Source organism: Trematomus bernacchii, unplaced genomic scaffold, assembly GCF_902827165.1.
Source record: "Trematomus bernacchii unplaced genomic scaffold, fTreBer1.1, whole genome shotgun sequence".
Classification (NCBI taxonomy): domain Eukaryota; kingdom Metazoa; phylum Chordata; class Actinopteri; order Perciformes; family Nototheniidae; genus Trematomus; species Trematomus bernacchii.
In genome coordinates, this window is record NW_022988125.1 from 33,088 (window position 1) to 39,087 (window position 6,000).

General features: G+C 38.5%; 1 long non-coding RNA gene across 1 annotated transcript; it reads right to left on the bottom strand.

Annotated features, from left to right (window-relative positions):
* Window positions 1–1,665: 1,665 nt before the first annotated feature.
* On the bottom strand, window positions 1,666–5,433 carry LOC117475783. The gene is made up of 4 exons (XR_004555206.1): window positions 4,684–5,433; window positions 3,431–3,510; window positions 3,015–3,050; window positions 1,666–1,924 (listed from the first exon to the last, which is right to left on the bottom strand). It is a non-coding gene; the product is annotated as an uncharacterized LOC117475783 (long non-coding RNA).
* Between the last annotated feature and the right edge of the window lie 567 nt (window positions 5,434–6,000).

Genomic DNA, 6,000 nt, shown 5'->3' on the forward strand with positions numbered 1-6,000 from the left:
AGTGCTCGGTCACTGTTCGCTTTGTGAGAGGGTTTGAAGGTCTAATTTCTAATGATTGATAGTTACACATACTTGTGGTATGTATTAGTTTTGTTTGCCCCTGGTACGTAAAAAGGATAATAATAGCGTTTTTTAAAATTATACTGAGTTATTCTTCTTGTCAGGAACCGCTACTATTCGTTTGTTTTATGGATTTGGGCCGGTCTGGGTCTAAATGCCAGGGCCGATTTGCTGTCCCAGTCCAGCCCTGCCTCCACGTAATACTAGTAACTTAAGAATTCAACTTATGAACGTTTTCTGATTGGCCACTGGTAAAGGTTGGGCAACTCGTATTTGACCCTGAAGATTTTTGTCCTGTTTGGGGCAGTGAGAACAAGATGTGACACAACACTGACATCTACGGTGGCCCTGAAGTGCAAGTCAAAACAACATTTCACAAAACGCTACAGCATTTCAGGAAACACCACAGCATTTCAGGAAACACCACAGCATTTCAGGAACCACCACAGCATTTCACAAAACACCACAGCATTTAAACTTATACGGAAAGGGTATTCCTTTAGGGAGAACACTTCTTGTTTGTGATTGGACAGAGCCAGCCAGAGAAGCACTGCTGTGATTGGTTGTTTTTACTGCCAGTCAAGAAATGACGCTTCGTGATTGGTCAGCACCCGACAGCGCAACATGCCCCAAAACATCAGCCGTTAGCTGTTAGCACACAGAGCTCACAGCTCCTCATATCTGTTCAGAAACTGGACAAAAGTTAAACAAGTACAAACCACAGACTGTCTGTGTCATGGTGAATACAGTCGCAGCTTTATTTATGTCTGTATGCCGTTGTTCTGAGTGTGGACGGAGCAGCTACAGGTTAGTTTATCCTGATCGATCCGATCTCCATTCAGAAAACACGCATTTTAAAAGGTTTCTCCTGCCGTCTGTCTGCAGACTTGTCAAAGCATTAATTCATGGTTTTTACTAACCGGTATCAGTATGTTGTTACTTCATCATTTTGAAACGTGTATTACAATTAAATCACGGTAAAATATGTTCATTTTGTTGTAGTCTACCATAGTATTTACAGGGAGATAAGCCCCGAATATTCGCATCGCTCTAATCGTGATTTAATTGTAATACACGTTTCAAAATGATGCCGAAGTAACAACATACTGATACCGGTTAGTAAAAACCATGAATTTATGCTTTGACAAGTCTGCAGACAGACGGCAGGCGAAAAACCTTTTAAAATGCGTGTTTTCTGAATGGAGATCGGATCGATCAGGATAAACTAACCTGTAGCTGCTCCGTCCAAACTCACAACGGCCTATACAGACATAAATAAAGCAGCGACTGTATTCGCCATGACACAGGCAGTCTGTGGTTTGTACATGTTTAACTTTTGTCTAGTTTCTGAACAGATATGAGGAGCTGTGAGCTCTGTGTGCTAACAGCTAACGGCTGATGTGTTGGGACATGTTGCGCTGTCGGGTGCTGACCAATCACTTAGTGTCATTTCTTGACTGGCAGCAAAAACAACCAATCACAGCAGTGCTTCTCTGGCTGGCTCTGTCCAATCACAAACAAGAAGTGTTCTCCCTAAAGGAATACCCTTTCCGTATAAGTTGAAATGCTGTGGTGTTTTATGAAATGCTGTGGTGGTTCCTGAAATGTTGTTTTGACTTGCACTTCAGGGCCACCGTAGACATCACCATATTTCACACGGTGAACATGCTAGCACACAGCTGCTTATCTACACTCGGAAATACGGCGCGACATTAGCATTCATTTAGAGTCATGTATCTCTCAGTGCACTTTTTTTTACCAGGGACTTTCATCAGCGTAATCCAATTGCCAAGTTGACTCCACACAGCCTTTTTTTCTGCCTCACTCCAGGGCCTTCTTTGGTTTCCCTTCTGTACAGCAGAACCTTAATGAACAGTAAACAAAAAGACGATCACTCAATGAAAGTCAACAAAAGTAAACTGCTAGCAGTCATCAACAGGGCTGACTCGTGGGTTAAAAAAATGCAGTTAGTGAGTAAAAGTAAGTAAGTAAATGAGTAGGTTCAAGGAAGTTAGAAAGTATATGCAATGTAAGATTGTACAATGTGATGTTATGCAAGAATGTTAGAAAGCAAATAAGTATAAAGTAGTAAAGCCTATATTTTAGTAATTAGTAAAGGTGTAGTAACACTAAAAAGTGGTACTTATTTAAATGCCAACAGCAAATACCCTAATATGATATATATTATAGACCTTATTGTATTGTGTGAAAGCCTCCAAATGTTTGTAGGATAAATCGCGAACAATTGTGGATGCCTTCCAGCTGGACACCTGATCTCCAGGGCGGGGTAGTGATGTATGAAAACGGCCCAGTCACAGGGCTTTCACCTGGGGCTGACTGGAGATGATTTTCCTCGGTCCAGAGCATGGAGTGAGCCCTACTTGCCCGCTCCAAGTGCAATCTTTTTGGGGAGAGTATGGATGTCTCCCTGCAGGAAAGGAGTGGTGAAGTGATGTAACTAATGTATTTAGCCCAGTAACAGGGCTTTCATCAGGGGCTGCCTTAAGAGACAGGTGTACCGCCCCATTCAAACTCCCCACTGCCACACTGTCCCCGGAGCGGGTCTCTCCAGTCAGCCCCAGGTGACTGGGCCGTATTCATACATCACTACCCCGCCCTGGAGATCAGGTGTCCAGCTGGAAGGCATCCACAATTGTTCGCGACTTATCCTACAAACATTCGGAGGCTTTCACACAATACAATAAAGTCTATATTGTATATTTTATTAGGGTATTTAGGGTACAGCAATGTGTTGTATGTATGTGTGTGTGTAAGTGTATTTCCGCGACACACATATCACACAAATTAAATATCAAACTTTAATTCTGCCCGTGACTCGTTATTTAATTGTGGTTATAAAAATGTGGTTATAACATTTTTTTTCTATAAAGATTTATTGTCACAGCTACTAAAAGTGTGTTATAATTTTAAGTGTACATTCATTTGATACATACCAGTTGATCGTTTTGCTTTCTTCTTCTTTCCATTATCTGTGAAAACAACAAATTACCTTTGAGAAAATCCTCAATGAATTAAAATGGTACACAGCAGTCTAAATGCACACCATTAAATACTGAAACTCATAATTATTAAAGGCATTTAAGTGCAATAAAGTCACAAATTGATAGCCTACTTTAAGCTTCAAATAAATATCAGTGGCCATTATTAACAATCCAGCTAGACCCTCTTGCACGATACAGGTGACGATTAATAGTGCCTTTACGGTAATAGCCTAGTACAAGGGTACAATAATGCATGTTTTTCTGATATCTTTGAGTAATATTTAACATAAGTCCTTAATAAGGCTGACACTGTTGGACTCAGTACTAGTTTGACTGCTACCAGAAATAAAATGAAGTACTTCTCTTACTCTTTTAACTCTATTTCTCCCTCTCTCGTCTGTATCAGCAGGTTCTGGATGAAGCCTCTTGTGCTCGGGTCGTGAGAGCTCTGTTAAGAGAGAAACGAACATCAGACATTAAGAGTTACTTTAACATTAGAATGATCTTTCATGCCATTTGCAATCAATAATGAAAGCAATCAGTATTTATTTCCTGTACAAACTTATAACACTTCACAATAACAACATATCAACTACATAGTAATACAAAAGCAACCACCTGATAAACATATTGTCATGTCCTTTTAATTGGTTGGCTCTCTCTCTCTCTCCCTCTCTCTCTCTCCCTCCCTCTCTCCTTCTCTCCCTCTCTCCTTCTCTCCCTCTCTCCTGACAGCCTGTCAGTATCTCATGCAGCTCACTGATCCAGTAATGAGTGAAGAATAAATATATGTATAACTAGTTTAACTTGTTCCAGAGGTAGATAAAATAGCTAAGTGTGTTAGGTCTAACTCTTAGTGTGTGTTTTGCTCCGCTCACCAGTCCCTCACAGCGGGTGGAGCTGCAGGATTTCTGCTTCACACACGTACCGCTATTTTATTGTCATTTTCGGACACCTTAAAATACTGCCAGACTGGTGGTGAACTTATTTTGGCGAGCTTGTTTTGCTGCGCACAGAGAAAAGTGTCATGTATTTAACCTGCGGGCTGTGACTCCTGATCGGAGCAGAGACACATGCTCACTAAACCGAAAAACTATATCCGGTCACAGAGATCTGCTATTTTAAAGTAAAGTCAACACATATCGACCCGAACGAACGAAATTAGTTTGAACATAGCCTATAGTTTTTTGTATATGACAAATTTGCGAGGGTGATGACGTCAGAGCATCATCCATTTTAACAAACAAAATATATTATAAAAGGCATAATATATTTTATAAATGTAAGTGTATGTAGTTTGAGATGGTAGAGATTACATATGTATTAGTTAGATAAAAATATACAAATGTATCAGGCAACATTTTAGATGTTACAGTCTTGCCTTAATTATTTTAGATGTCAGGTTAAAAACGCATGCATTTTTGCATTCATATTTTATATATTTGACATGCAACACCATACATTAAAATAAATGTGAGACTTACGCTTTGTGTTCTGCTCTCTTACATGCTAACGTTAGCTTAATTTAGAGTTTAGCCTAGCCTCAGCAGTTCCACTCATGCCGGAGAATGCTAAAACATTAAACAACCTAACATAGTTAAATATATAAAATATCACTTACCTGGAGCAGTTGTGTGTGTTTTTCCTGCTGTAATTCGTTACTCATTGCTGTGTTGCTTCTTTCACACACCATGTGGAGCTGCTTCTCAGTCTCAGTAATCTTCTTCTGTGCCGATTTATATATACAGTCTATGGTGCCGATCCATGTTTGTAATGATGCGTTCAGGTGCAGATGTAAAGTACATTGCGTCTTCATGTTGGAGTTTGCAAAATGTTTCAAAACCAAAATATTTCTTATGAAGTGAATTGCTCTCACTTGAAATAACTATCCCTAATAAGATTTGTAAGGAGAGATTACTTAACATAGTGTAGAAACTGTAATAGGGACTTCTTACTGAGTCGGGGACAGTAAAACTGTAATTGTTGTATTGCATGAATGCAGCATTAGCTGCTTTGAAGTTTTAGCGCCAAATGTGGTATTCAATTGCTCTGCAGGTTTGCAGGTTCATAATGTGCATGAACTTCTTGATTAACCACTCCCCTCCCCCACCCTGACCTGGACTTCACACCCCTGAAACACAGAGGCACAGAGGAACATGCAGTATGGTTTAAATGCATTCTGAGCAATATCTCAACAGAACTTAAAATCTATTTTACTCTCTATCTTTTGTTTAATAAAAATGAGTGCACAATTATATACACACATATATATATATTTCCATTTACCATTTATACAATTTTCTAGACATTTTAAATTAAAATATTATTTAATAACTATATATATATTAAGAATGAACAGGGTCAGTAAAACTGTATCTATCTATCTATCTATCTAAGATAGATGGATAATCATCTATCTATCTATCTATCCATCTATCCATCAATCAATCTATCTATCCATCTATCTATCCATCAATCAATCAATCAATCAATCAATCAATCTATCCATCTATCCATCTATCCATCTATCCATCAATCTATCTATCTATCTATCTATCCATCTATATATTGACAATGCATTTAATGATTAATATCTTGTTATTATTCTATTAACCTTGCAGGACAATTTTATGTTATTTGAATTTTCACAATTTCTATGATTTTATCTTCAGATGATTGCCTCATTCGATTATTGAAAATATTAGAGCTATCTCTGAAAACAAACCCCTTTTACTAATGTATAACAAGTAATACCTAACTATCTAATATGCTTCCTTAATACAGGTCCAAATGTTCAATGGCTCTTTGCCCAACAATACAATGACAGCAGTTTCACACTGACATAGTGTTGGCTACCCTTGATAAATGAAAAAAGTGTGTTTAACCCTTGTAGTGAGAACTGCTGCTGGTCTAATATGAAACTACATTGATATAGTTC